The sequence below is a fragment of the Rhinatrema bivittatum genome, chromosome 5 (genome assembly GCF_901001135.1).
Source record: "Rhinatrema bivittatum chromosome 5, aRhiBiv1.1, whole genome shotgun sequence".
In the NCBI taxonomy this organism is placed as follows: Eukaryota; Metazoa; Chordata; class Amphibia; order Gymnophiona; family Rhinatrematidae; genus Rhinatrema; species Rhinatrema bivittatum.
The window spans coordinates 257172690-257186475 of NC_042619.1; the positions used below are offsets into that span (position 1 = coordinate 257172690).

Consider the following 13786-nt stretch of genomic DNA (forward strand, 5'->3'; position numbering starts at 1 on the left):
ATATCCATTATAGCTCCGCAACGGGCAGGCTGCCAAACGAATGGATCCTCCCCCTAATTATATTTCTCTAACTGCATTAACAGGTCTATTCCCAAGGCCTTATGGTAACCCGGAAAGGTGCCTGTGTTACACTCCCATTGCTGGAACATTTTCTCTTTTATAGGGCCTTGCCATCCCTACAAACGCTCCCTCCACCCCCCATTAAAAAAATTAGGAATCACAAAGGACAATTATTTTTTTTTATATCACACACATACAGTATATGGACAGTACGTGTCGCAAATGAAAATGGTAAAACCCATAAGATGGTATCTCTGTGATCCAGAGGACATACATCAAGGAGCACCTCCTTGATAACCCTGCAGTCAGCACAGGTGTCCCACCTAGAAAAGAGAAAATATGGAAATACTGCCACCTGCTGATGAAACAGGTTAAGACACATCACAACACATTAAATCTCATAACCCATTTCTTTTAGGTCAAAAAAGTAATGGAAACTAAGCAGCAGGTAACAGACTCCAAAGCTTTCTGCAGCACCTTTAGACATTACCTAGAAATCTGAGACTTGTACTCTCCAAGTCTAAATTAAAATTAACACACACCCCGGGTACATAAAAACTCTTTTGACAACAGTTATGCTTACTCCACATGGAAAGGGGAGAAATGTACCACTTCACATCAAGGGCAATGAGTTTGATGACCTAGAACCCATCCCTAGAACCACAATGGTACATGCAGTACCTTTAGAACCATCACAAGAAGAGAGTGACCAGTCTGGTTCTACTAATTCCCAGTAAACTTCCCAAGTCAGGAGAAAAACCAGAAAACCTTCTATAGTATGATCTCCGTGGGGAGAAATCACACACTTAGATACACTATTGGATCTCTGTGTTAGATGCCCACGATACACCATTATTATCTAAGATCCCCTGTGGAGGAGGCCCTTGCCACCACTGCTATTCACTTGGTTGATGTGAGCACATTTATCAAAATGAGCAGACTAGAAAACTGATTCCTTCCTCCTAGACCTATAGAGGGAAAATGGAAAGAAAATTACGGCCCTGATTTAATAACAGCTTTTTATTTTTTTGAATTTTTTTTTTTTTATTCAAGAGATAACGTAACAAGCTTCATCCTTCAAACATACGAACCAGCATAAACAAATGACTTGCAAGAATAATTCAGTGGAAGCAATGCCACATGCCATAATAACAGCTTTACCTGTGAAGGTCCATACCTTTTTTTTTTTGCGTGCAGAATTTACTCTCCATGCAGCAAGGAGTTTGCACGCAAAAAAAAATGTGTGCAGAAACCAATGTAAAACTGTGCACACACACTAGCATTCCTCCATTTAAATTCCACGTTAATGAAGATATTAGCTATTGCCCCCCCCCCCCCCAAACCCCCAATGGACAGAGGCGAGTAGACTAAACTGATTTTGTGCACACGAATCATGCTTTACACACAGAAAACACTATGGGCGGATTTTCAAAGGGTTACGCGCGTAACGCCGAAAACCCGCTCCTGCACGCGCCGAGCCTATTTTGCATAGGCCCGGTGATGCGCACAAGCCCCAGAGGCAGGCGCAACTTGAATAACAAAGATATGGGGGGGGGGGGGTTAGGTAGGGCTGGGGGGCAGGTTAGATAGGGGAAGGGAGGGGAAGGTAGGGGGGGTGGGGTGGATGGAAAGTTCCTTCCCAGGCCGCTCCGATTTCGGAGCGGCCTCGGAGGGAACAAGGAAAGCCATCGGGGCTCCCCTAGAGCTTGGCGCACAAGTGTGCACCCCCTTGCGCCCGCCGACCCTGGATTTTATAACATGCGCGCGGCTGCGCACACATGTTATAAAATTGGGCTTAGATTTGTGCGTGCACAAATCTACGCCCACATGTAGTTTTTAAAATCTGGCCCTATTTGTATGCAGAAAACATGTTTTATTTGCATGAATTGTAAGTTATGTGTGCTAAAAATGTCTTCTGCACACTTTTTAAACTCCTGATACATTAGCATGCCATCACCTTTTTTAGCATGTGCATTAAGGAACTATGCTCAGTTTCAGCACATTGTTTTAATGCATAGCTTATTACCTTGGGTCCTCAGTTAATGAAAAAGGATATCCATTCCTCTGGAATACTGCTTTCTGACAATACCAAAACCACTGGGAATAAAATACCAATTAGTAGAATTAATATCACATATAGAAATTAGAAGACAGGCAAAAAAGAAATAGATGGAACATTTGTTTTTATATTTTTTCATTTTCTTCATTTTTACTTCTTTGGTTTTTCACAGAAACAACATTAAGCTATTAATTAAATCAGTCCTTGCACTTCACAAGCCAACTATTCAAGTGCAGGTAATCAATACCTAGGACTGAACAAGGTCATCTTCAGGGATCTTGTTATCCCCATCAGCAACAGTTAGTTTAAACGTAAAAAATCAAGCATATTCCCATCCCTTTCTCCTTAGCAACTGACAAGATGATTCAGCTCCTGCCGGGAGAGAAAGTAACACAAACACACAGAAACAAAATGTCTATTTAATTCTTTTGGATTCTTCTCTACTGGAAACAACAGGGGTTCTTGTAACAGGCAAGCACACAAACTGAAATAGTTCAATCCCAACAACAGTCTGGAACAGCTTCAGAAACCAATGGGCTGAACCAAGTAGGATTTGGAATATTCGCTGTGAGCCCTTCCGGCAAAATCCGGGTACTGGAACTGGAATAGGTCATTGGTGTTCCATCTGCTGCTAAGAATATCATGGCATGCATCCGGATACTTCTCCCCACCTTCCACTCCTCCTTGTTTGAATCAGACGGTGCTCTTGGGGAAAGGTTCTACAGGCCACATCCATGGCATTCATATAATAAATGTCATTGCTGACCCATTCATCCCTGTTCAGCCCCATAATGCTCATAATAAACAGTGGGAGATAAGGGTAGGCATAGCGCCAGAGCTCCCACGTCACCCTTCCGATTGTTCTCTCAAGACCAGTTGGTTAATTTCTTCTATTCTGGGCAACCAGGTTCAATCCAGGGACCCAGGCTAGTGGGATGTGATGTGGAGTAGAATGCTCAGCGTGTATAATGTTCAACCACAGGCTGTGTTAATAAAGTTGTGACAAAGGTCATGGGTCACTAAAGGGTGCTCTGAGAAATACTGTATGGTTGAGACTGACTGGAAATGGGGGCCTAGTTCTATCTAAATAACTGACATGTAAACATCTACAATAGGATGTGGTGTCAAAAGTTTGAACCTTAGGTGACTCAGACAACCTAAGAGCCAATTTCCAGCCCCTAGTGAGCCCCTCAGTGCATCCTGATGGTGAAATTCAACCCTCAACTTTGTAAATCCGGCATCTTGGCCTGACTGGCACCAGCAGTTTGCGGAGGACAAGGTGATGCAATTGTGCACGCTCATTTATACTTCAATCTGTAACTTCTGCTAGGGGCACATTGAATAAAGACTCCTGATGCTGTGGTTTTCTGTCCTGGCATCAGCTCTGTGGGTTTGAAAACAATGGTTGGGTAAAATGTTGGCTTGGACCTGCCTGAGAAGGCAATGGGGGTGTATTATTCTGCAGGACAGAGAAATGAAAAACAAAAAGGGTTTCCCTATTTGACAATATATAAACTTTTCCCCTCTCTCTGAAATTTCCAGTCAGGCCAGGATGCCTCTTTTCTGTAAAACCCACATCCTGGGACAAACAGTACAAAATAGCACCAGGAGTATCTATTTCCCAGGAGCATGCTCACAACTTCAGTGGGAAGAGGAGCAGAGAGAGTGTAAAGAGATTTCCCCAAAATCTCAAGGAAGCAGTGGATTGAAGGTAATAGTGGAAAGGAGAGTAAGTGATCCCTTCAGGGTTTGCACTATCTTGCAGAGCTTTGGATCCTCTCCAGGATCTATAAGGAGGAAAGAGGAGATTGAGGCTTTCAACAGGGTCTCAAAGGACAATAGATTAGTACCTTTTGAATAAGACTTTGCTCATCACTTTTGCATTTTGATATTGAAGGACTTTTGGATAAAAGATATTGTGGACTTTGACTTAACCAGTTTTAAGGGAAGGGCGTTCCCCAGAGGATTGGGGCAAGGATTTGGTTGCTTGAGCGACCTGAAGAAGCAAGGGTAAGAGGATTTTGATACAAGGACCCAAAGGGCTATACTTTTCTGCTTGGGGGTTTTCTATGCTGGAAACCCATTCCAGTTTTCCTACATTGCAAGGGGAGCAGTTTTTCTCCATGGATAATGGTGCAAGAGAAGTGAGAAGAGAGGGAGCACCTAAAATGGGCAAATTAACAATCATCTTCATTGCTCTTACATTTTAGGGGGTCATTTTCCAAGGAGTAAGGAGATAAGTTCGCAAATTGCACTAACAGCTACAACCCTGTCATTTGTGATCTGTTGTGCACTAGAGCCCAGTAAAGGTTCATGTGGGGTGGGGGGGGGGGGGGGGGGGGAGAGAGAGAGAGAGAGAGAGAGAGAGAGAGAGAGAGAGAGAGAGAGAGAGAGAGAGAGAGAGAGAGAGAGAGAGACTTGCTATAATGTCTACTCCCTAGACAGGTATTTGTATCCCTATGGGAGGCCCACCCAGTAAATTGAGGTGGGGATTAGGTATGAGTGTAGGGGGTTGGGGCCATTTTCACATTCAACATGAGACGTACGAACAGAACAGTGGTCTCTTGTGAAGATTTGATGGCCTTCGGAGTAAGGAAACTCACTCCAAGATGAGATTTGGCCAATGTTCTCTCCACCTAGCTTGTTGTTGTCCATCAAGCTAGGTGGAGAGAACATTGCCCAAATCTCATCTTGGAGTGAGTTTCCTTACTCCGAAGGCCATCAAATCTTCACAAGAGACCACTGTTCTGTTCGTACGTCTCATGTTGAATGTGAAAGTGGCCCCAACCCCCTACACTCATACCTAATCCCCACCTCGAGTTACTGGGTGGGCCTCCCATAGGGATACAAATACCTGTCTAGGGAGTGTATGCGAAGTTTCCCCGCTGCACGAAAAAAGCCTCATTTGCATGGGAAACGCCCCTTAATGCGTTACCAATGCGATATTGGAAAATGAGGCCCTTAGTGGTTGAACTGTGTGGCTGGACATTAGTGTCACCCCTCTACCCTCTGGGTCTTCACCCCCTCCCCTGGAATCCATTTCTGGTGCAAGAGTATTAGGTGCCCTAGGCAAATCTTATACCCTCCTGCTCTCTTCACATACACAGTAAAAATTATGCATTCATTATTCAGGTTTTACATGAAAAAGAATAGTCAAAGGACAGTCTTCTGAGGTAAAAAAAGATCACAAGTATTTGCATTCATTTCTTTGGTGCCACCAGAAAACCCTACAAAAAAAGACACTTGGAACCCATATGGCATTAGGGCTACTGTAATACATGTTAGGTGTGGGCTTGACCTTCAAAAGCCATGAGTAAATTACAATTAAAATATAATAAACCTATCACACCAAAACAGCATTAACTGCCACCACTTAAAAATATAACAACCCTACCTATGAAAGGCAACATTGCAAATATTACAATATGCCCTAAAACACCAGTATGCTTCCTATTAAGAAAACAGAAGAAACCAAGCTGCTATAGATTCCTACATGCTAGCAGAATACCTCTCCTTGCTCACACATGCAGAACACAGACAGATCCTCACCAAATATAGAATAAAGAGACCATAAAGTATAAATAGAAACATGAAGGAAAAACTGAATAGGAAACTGCAACAAGTCAGATTCTATGCAGTGCTACAATGGGAAACCACCACTAATCCTCAGACATTAAACAATAAAATCAACAAATATAATAAATACATTAATCATAACAGTATAAACATACTAATAAGAATATTTCAAAACAGCTGGTGAATGGAAGATCCAATATTAAAAAGTCATAAACAATGTTTTAAATCTCTTAAACACCAATAAAATATTTCAAAACAGCAAACACATCAAACAGCATCCAGAATTTAAAACTAGTAAGGATAAAATAATTCACGCTCTCCATACCTGTAAACTTTTTGATTTCCAGTCACTGAGAGTATAGTGGATTAGTGAGAGAGGGATGTATAAACTTTCTCCTCTCTCTCTCATAGATATATAATTATACATACACATACATACATATGCTCTCTCCCTCAATCATGCACATGCGCTCTCTCTCTCTCACACACATTCTCAGACTCACACACATGCTCACATACACTCCCTCCTACATATACATGTTCACACACACACAAGATACTTCTCTTTCTCACATATACATGCTCAGACATACACACAACATGTTCACACACACATAAAGAGAACACCCTATGCTTCAATACCACAACCTTTCCTAATATAAACCGAAGAATGGATTTCTCACAAAAAAACGACTACTATTTAGACCTCTTATTCTATCATCCCTAGAGCTTGCATCTGTCTCAGCGCTCCCTCATACACACACATGCTCCCTTTCACACACATGCTCAGATACAAGCACACACTCTGTTTCTGCTCAGACATCCACATACAAACATACACATACATGCTCAGACACCCACACCTTTACACCAAGGCCTCTCCCAGTAGCCTTGGCCCTCCACTTCTTCTGCAGGGCAGGTTGGGAACTGCCTTGTGGCTTTTTTTTTCCTTCTGGTCACCTAGAACCATCATCCTTAGACCTTGCATCTATCTCAGTGTTCCCTCACACACACACACACACACATGCCCCCCTTTCACATACATGCTCAGACATACACACATGCCTCCTCTCACACACACATGCTCAGACATCCAAACACACTCTGCTTCTGCTCAAACACCCACACACACATACACAAGCTCAGACACCCACACCCTTACACCAAGGCCTCTCCCAGCAGCCCTGGCCCTCCACTTCTGCTGCGAGGTAGGTTGGGAAATCCTCGCAGTTTTTTTTTTTCCTTCTGGTTGCTTGGGAACCACGTGGTCCTGCAGGCTGCACCTCCTCATCTTGGTCACGCGGCTCTCCATCTCATCTGGCTGCACGGCCCTGCAGCTCCTCCTGATTTCGCCGCATGGCTGCTGCGTGGCTCTGCATCTCACTTGTCTTTGCCATGTGGCGGATAGCAGGATCCCGTGGAGTAGGAGTGCAAAGCAGGCTCTGCAGAGCAAGAGCACAATAGCAGGATTCTGTAGCGAGAAGCTGAAGCAGGAACCCCGTAGAGCAGGTCCCAAAAAGCAAGGCGGTAGACAGTCTAGAAAAGCAACGAAGGTGAAGAAAACAAAAGCTAGACCGATGCCTTGGAGAGAATTTTATTGAACAATATTGAAAGTGCCTGTCTCTGGCCAAAGTTTCGCCCTATGGCTGCATCAGGGGCTCTACAATAAAATATAATAATTAAAATGAATAATAAAACAACCCAATCATTTTAATATAAAAAAATTTTTTTGATAAATAAAATAGATAACTATAATATAATACAGGAGAAGGAGGAGAACAGGTAAGATGTAGAACAGGGAAGAATTATTCAACATTACCTTTAATATTGTCAACATATAGAGACAAGGCTCGATGTAAATACTCAGCTAGTATCTACTAAAAGCACCAGGAGCGAGAAGCAAAGTAAGGCACAGGGTGAGTTGTGCCGGCCGCGGGTTGCTGTGGCCAGTGGGTGTAACAGTCTTGTATTTCAGACTTTACTCTCTTAGTTATACTTTCTTTCCATATTTCTCTTTATGGCATAGATTATAACCCACGTATGAGCACCAACAGAAGAGCACTGTGGTGTGGAAAACACTTGGACAGCAACTCAGTTCTCAGCACATCTATTAGTGGGATTTACCCATAGCAATGAAAATCTGATCAGAATTTCTGGTCTCATGCAAGTGTATGTGTGACCAACAGTTGTGAGCTCACGGTTACACTTGGACGGGGCCTAGTCAGTGGTAATGCACAGCTGCTGTCGTCCAGTCCCACGGACAGGGGCAGATGCCGTGAAGCAGGTCTCTTGATGCAGGCATTCTCAGCCCCTCTTGTTCCTGTCGCTCTGCCTTCCAGAAATTACCTGCCTCCCTATCCTTTCAGATGACAGCAGTTTGTAATGGGCGCTGGAGTAGGCCTCACTGACTGTTAGGCTGATACAGAAAAATGCACGGGAGAGCCGGCGAGCGCCCTATCTCCTGGCGCACGCACAGGCCACTCTCCTGGGCACGCGATTCAGGAGGGTGGCCTATGCAATTTAGGGCCCGCGGTAAAAAGAGGCGCTAGGGACACTAGCACGTTCCTAGCGCCTCCTTTTTGACAGCCGATGCTGAATTTTGCTGGCATCAGTTCTCAAACCCGCTGACAGCCACGGGTTCAGAAAATAGACGCCGGCAAAATTGAGCGTCCGTCTTCTGACCCGCGGGCTGCGGGCCAATTTTAAATAAAAATGTTTTTTTTAATTTTTTTTATTTTTCGGGTCTCCGACTTAATATCGACTTAATATCGCTATGATATTAAGTCGGAGGGTGTACAGAAAAGCAGTTTTTTCTGCTTTTCTGTACACTTTCCCGGTGCCGGCAGAAATTAACGCCAGCCTTTGGGCAGATGTTAATTTCTGAAAGTAAAATGTGCGGCTTGGCTGCACATTTTACTTACTGTATCGCGCGGGAATAACTAATAGTGCCCGCAACATGCATTTGCATGTTGCGGGCACTATTAGTTTCGGGGGGGTTGGCCGCGCGTTTTCGACTTGCTATTACCGCTTACTGTATAAGGGGTAAAGCTAGCGCTTTGAAAACGCGCGGCCAAACCCGGGCTAACAGTGCGCTCCACCGGAGAACACTGTACCGTATCGGCTCGTGTGTGAGAGGAAACATCCTTCTTTGTCTATGATAGTTCCCTTGTCGCCACTTACAGTCATTCATACAAAACAAAATTATTCTATGTAGGTCCTCTTCCCATAACTACAGCAGCAAGCCCTGTTTTCCCAAACTCTGTCTTAGTTCAGCAACGTTTCCAAAGCAGGCATGCGGTCTCTGCCCCTACGTGCTGGCTTCGGCCCTTCTGGATTCCCCTGGTGTTTGCTTCAGCTGGGGCTCAGGATGGCCTGCTCACATTTTCTCGCACCCGCACTCCTAAATTATCTAGGAAAAGAGGTTTAACAGTTCCCCTTTTTTCTCAAGATCTGTCTCACATTATAAGAATGTTCAGATCCCCCGGCCTCTCTGTTCCTTGGCAATAAATGTCTGTTCTACCTTGCCTCCAAACTATTAAGAGGCCCATATTCAGCCGCTGTGCGGCTCGGCTAGTTAGCTGGAGAAACCTATCCGGCTAACCTAGCCAATACATTCAGTGGCGTGAGCGTGCTGCTGAATATACCTGCTATCTTAAAGTTAGCTAGATAAGTCTATCCAGCTAACTGTAGGACAGATCTACGGCCTGACCAGAGTTAACAGGATAAGGTATCTGGCTAACTCACCCTGCCCGCCACTTAACCGGCTAACTATTTAGCTAAGTTAAGTGGCAGCCACTGATCCCAGGCAGATATTCAGCCGCCGCCACTTACCTGGATAAGTCATACTTATCTGGATTCGATATATGGAAATCCACTGAGTAAAGGAGTGAGCCTGTCATAGCTGCCTTAAAACAAGAAGGAAAACCTTACAGTACAGCAGCCCACACTGTTTTCCAATAACACTATTACCAAAGATCAAGGCAAAGCTGAAACGAATGACCGGTGTGAATGATAAAATAACTGAACCAACAGAATGGTGTGCATCTGTGCTTCCAGTGACCAAATGAAATGGGAATTCAATAAAGATGTCAAAGGGGAGCAATTCATCCATCCCACACTAGACGAGTTTATGCCCAAGCTGGCAGGAGGAATGGTATGCTCAGGACCAGTGCAAGGGAATTAGGTGCCTCAGGCGAACCGTATAGCCTTGCGTCTCAACCTCCACACCCCTCCCCACATACACAATTACAAAATATGCAAAAGGAGATTCTCAGGTAAAAATAATCACAACATACATATTATATTTTTATGCACTACTGTGATACCAAGAGAAAACCCTGGAAAAGAGACGCTTGGTACTTATATGCTATTAGGCCTATTATAAGTCTTTCTATTAACCTCCCTGGTTACAAAGAAGTCTCTGTAACCAGGGAGGTTAACAGAAAGAGTTATAGAGGTATATTATTCCCCTCAATATCTGGACTTGTATTAGGTCTATTATAACATTTGTTTGGTATGAGCTTGGCCCTCAGAAAGCCATGAGTAAACTGAATTGCAATTGCAATATACCAAAAGAGTACTAACTACCAGCACTCAAACAGTAACAACCCTACCTATGAAAAGTCAACCCTGCAAATCTTACACCAGGCTCTAAAACACCAATACACCTCCTATTAGGAAAATGGATTAAGCCAGGCTGCTATACATCCCTAATTAGAAAATAAATGATAATAGAATATCTCACCTTGGTCACACATACAAAACACAGTCGGACTCTCACCAAATTCAGAATAAAGAGACCATAAAGTATAAATAGAAACATGCAGACAAAAACTGAACTGGAAACTGCAGGAAGCCAGACTCTGTATGCAGTGCAACAATGGAGAAACAGAAACATCACCATGCCTCATAGAACATCAAGCAACATAAAACAATCATAACACACGCTTTCACATGCATACAAGCTTTCACAGACATGCTTTCACATACATATACATACACACACAAACACACTCATGCTCTCCCTCACATGCACACAAAGTCATGCTTCCTTTCTCCCTCCCTCCTCTCAGAACACGTAAGCAGCAGTAGTAGCAGCCTCCTTGGGCAGGCCCATAGTCCCGACACCTCCTTTCGCTCTTTCTTTTTGCAGCCGCACAAGTCCAGCCGAGGCTGCTCCTGCTCAGTGCTCCTCTCTTCCTTTCACTGCCACATGGGCCCAAGCAAAGCTGCTCATCTCTGAAACTGCCTGGGACACCGATATCGCTCCTGCTCCTTTCCAGCTGCGAAGGCTGGCTGTCACTGCTCCACCCTGGGAAGCATTTCTTCTGGCCCGTGGGGCCAGTGCTCTTCCTGCTCCTTCATGTTGTTGTTGAACATCCTTCTTCCCACCCCGGCGGCCCAAGCAACACCGTGGGGGAGGGAAGAAGGAGGTACAGTAACCAAAAGTCCTACCTGCGGGCACCAGTTCTGAGCTTATTCTGCTGCTAAAATGTGACAGCGGAGCAGAGTCGGTAGAAGTACTCGGCTGCCGCCCCCAAGATTGCTGTGCTGTAGGTGGTTGTCTAGTCTGCCTAGTGCTTCCACCAGCCCTGGAGATTCTCTAAACGTGACGCAGCCAGTGCATCTTGACAGATCCTGTTAGATGGAGAGTGTGCCGAGATGACTACATTCATACTGCTTCCAAAGACTTCCATAAGGTTTGACTTCAGCCCCTTGAAATATTCCAATGTAAGATGGCTGAACTTCTTGAAGTGCACAGAAACTTCACTTGGACTAGTATTTAAATTAAGCAATGTTTTTTATTTCTTCTTAAACGGTGCCTCCTGAATTATAAACTGTCACATATCAATATTTCTGAACAGCAGTCCCCGACACGGACCAAAAAAACCCTGAAGCAGCCTGGACAGGCGAAACACGGTCCGTGTCGGGGACTGCTGTTCAGAAATATTGATATGTGACAGTTTATAATTCAGGAGACACCGTTTAAGAAGAAATAAAAAACATTGCTTAATTTAAATACTAGTCCAAGTGAAGTTTCTGTGCACTTTTGGTATTGTTTATCTACACAGTAGAGTGCACCAACGCTCCGGTGTTAATCTGAACTTCTTGAAGGCCATGATGGCATACCAGCTTACATGGGTGATAGGGGACCACACCTGAGGAACATGACCGCCGACTGGAAAAGACAATAGCAGCCTCAGGACTGAATTAATCAAAGGGAAATACCAGTTTAGACCAATCTCAACTGGAATTCCTAGGACAACTCGTTGGAAAGGAGTCATTTACAAATGTAGAAACTTCTCAAAATTCTAGGCAGCTCAATCGTTCCCTTGGGATGGGGAACTACTTGGGGCAATGCCTAAAAAAGAATCGAAAAACAAAAGGAAGCAACAAACTATGTAAATACACACATTTATTTGTTTTGATTCCTTTTTACATTGTTTGTTTAATTTGTGGATTATTTTGTTTCATTTTGTTAATTTGAAACAAAACTAAACAATACGAATGAGAAATACAACAAAAAACAAAATGAAACGGGACCCTTCCCCCCCTCACCAAAAATACCCCAATGCCTCAAAAATGAAAAAATTCAAGGCCCTCTTCTGAGCCTGCCTCCACCCTCTGATTCCTCTTACTCCATCCTTGCTCTTTAAAGTCCAAATGGGGAAGGAGCAATCCCCGGTCGCTCCTACCCTGCCAGGTCAGTATTTCAAAAGAGCACTAGCCTCAGGTCCAGCAGGCATCATTTTGAAATAGCGACCCAGCAGGGCAGGAATGACTTGGGATCGCTCCTGTTCCATTTGGACTTTAAAGACCAATGGTGAGGTAAGAGATATTAAAGAGGGAAATGAAATGAAATAAAACAGGAAATGTTACATTTTCCAGTTTCGTTTCAAACAAAAGCACATCCTTAGCAATACCTACAGCAGGGTTCTTCAAGTGCTGAACCTCTGCATAAAAGCCTGAAATATGAGACTGGATGGATATGGGACCAGCCTCAGCAAGTAGCTTTTGCAACTCTGAAGCAGATGATATCTAAAACTCCAATATTGTCCTTTTTCAACCCTAACCTACCAATGGTGGTAGCACAGATGCAAGCAGCTATGGCGCAGAGGAATCCTGCTCCAAGAACACTACAACATTTCCAAGCATTCTGTTTTCACACTCCTACAAAGGCAGAGAGTTGATTTGCTCCAAACAGAAAAAGAATACTTGTTAATTGTCTGGACTTCTAAAAGATTTCATCAGTATCTTTGTGGTATGGAATCCTACAGACCAGTGACCAACTGCAAGCCTCTAGTTAGCCTGATCACAAGCAAATATACTGTTGTGGACCCTTGGTCCAGAGAGAAGGAGTGGTAACTCACCAAGGAACAGCCCCGATGGAAACGTCTCCGGAAGGTGGTATGGACGGCAGTCCTAGTCCAGGCAGAGGTCGAGGCAGGTGGCTAGAGGCAGAGTCGGTGTCCAGGCAAGGTCGAGGCAGGCGGCTAGAGGCAGAGTCGGTGTCCAGGCAAGGTCGAGGCAGGCGGCTAGAGACAGAGTCGGTGTCCAGGCAGGGTCGGCAGGCGGCTAGAGGCAGGGTCGGTATCCAGGCAGGGTCAGGCAGGCGGCTAACAAGAGGGGAAACCACAAACCAGTCCAAAATCAAGCCAAAGGAGCAAACACACATCAAGATAAGCAGCAACTCAGAGGCCTCGTTGCAAGGCGTCTACTGAGTCCCAGGGAGAGGTTTAAATCTCCCTGGGTGCTGACGTCCTCTTCCGGGGCCGGCCTGGTCTTCGCACCAAGGCCCCTTTAAGAGGCGGGGCTTGCCGCGCTCTCCCCGACGCTGCTTGCAGGGACGTCGGGGCAATCATGTCGCGGCCCACGTGCCGTCTGCTGCATCGAGAGAGGGTCCTGCTCTCGTGCACCCGAGAAGGTAGGGGTCCTGGCCGGGGGCTACCACGGCCAGGAATTGCAACACAAATACTCTTACAATGTCAAAGATTACGCATCCAACTGATGAAGTTCAAGCCAGTAGCAGAATACATGACTGGGAAGCAGGCCTGGATTTGTCAATTAGGAACACTAGATCTGTGCTTAGCA

The 13786-nt window shown here is 44.7% G+C and overlaps 1 long non-coding RNA gene across 1 annotated transcript; it reads right to left on the reverse strand.

The window, feature by feature from the left end:
• Positions 1–225: 225 nt before the first annotated feature.
• LOC115091593 lies at positions 226–13303 on the reverse strand. Its single transcript, XR_003856779.1, has 3 exons — positions 13066–13303; positions 2087–2157; positions 226–383 (listed from the first exon to the last, which is right to left on the reverse strand). It is a non-coding gene; the product is annotated as an uncharacterized LOC115091593 (long non-coding RNA).
• Between the last annotated feature and the right edge of the window lie 483 nt (positions 13304–13786).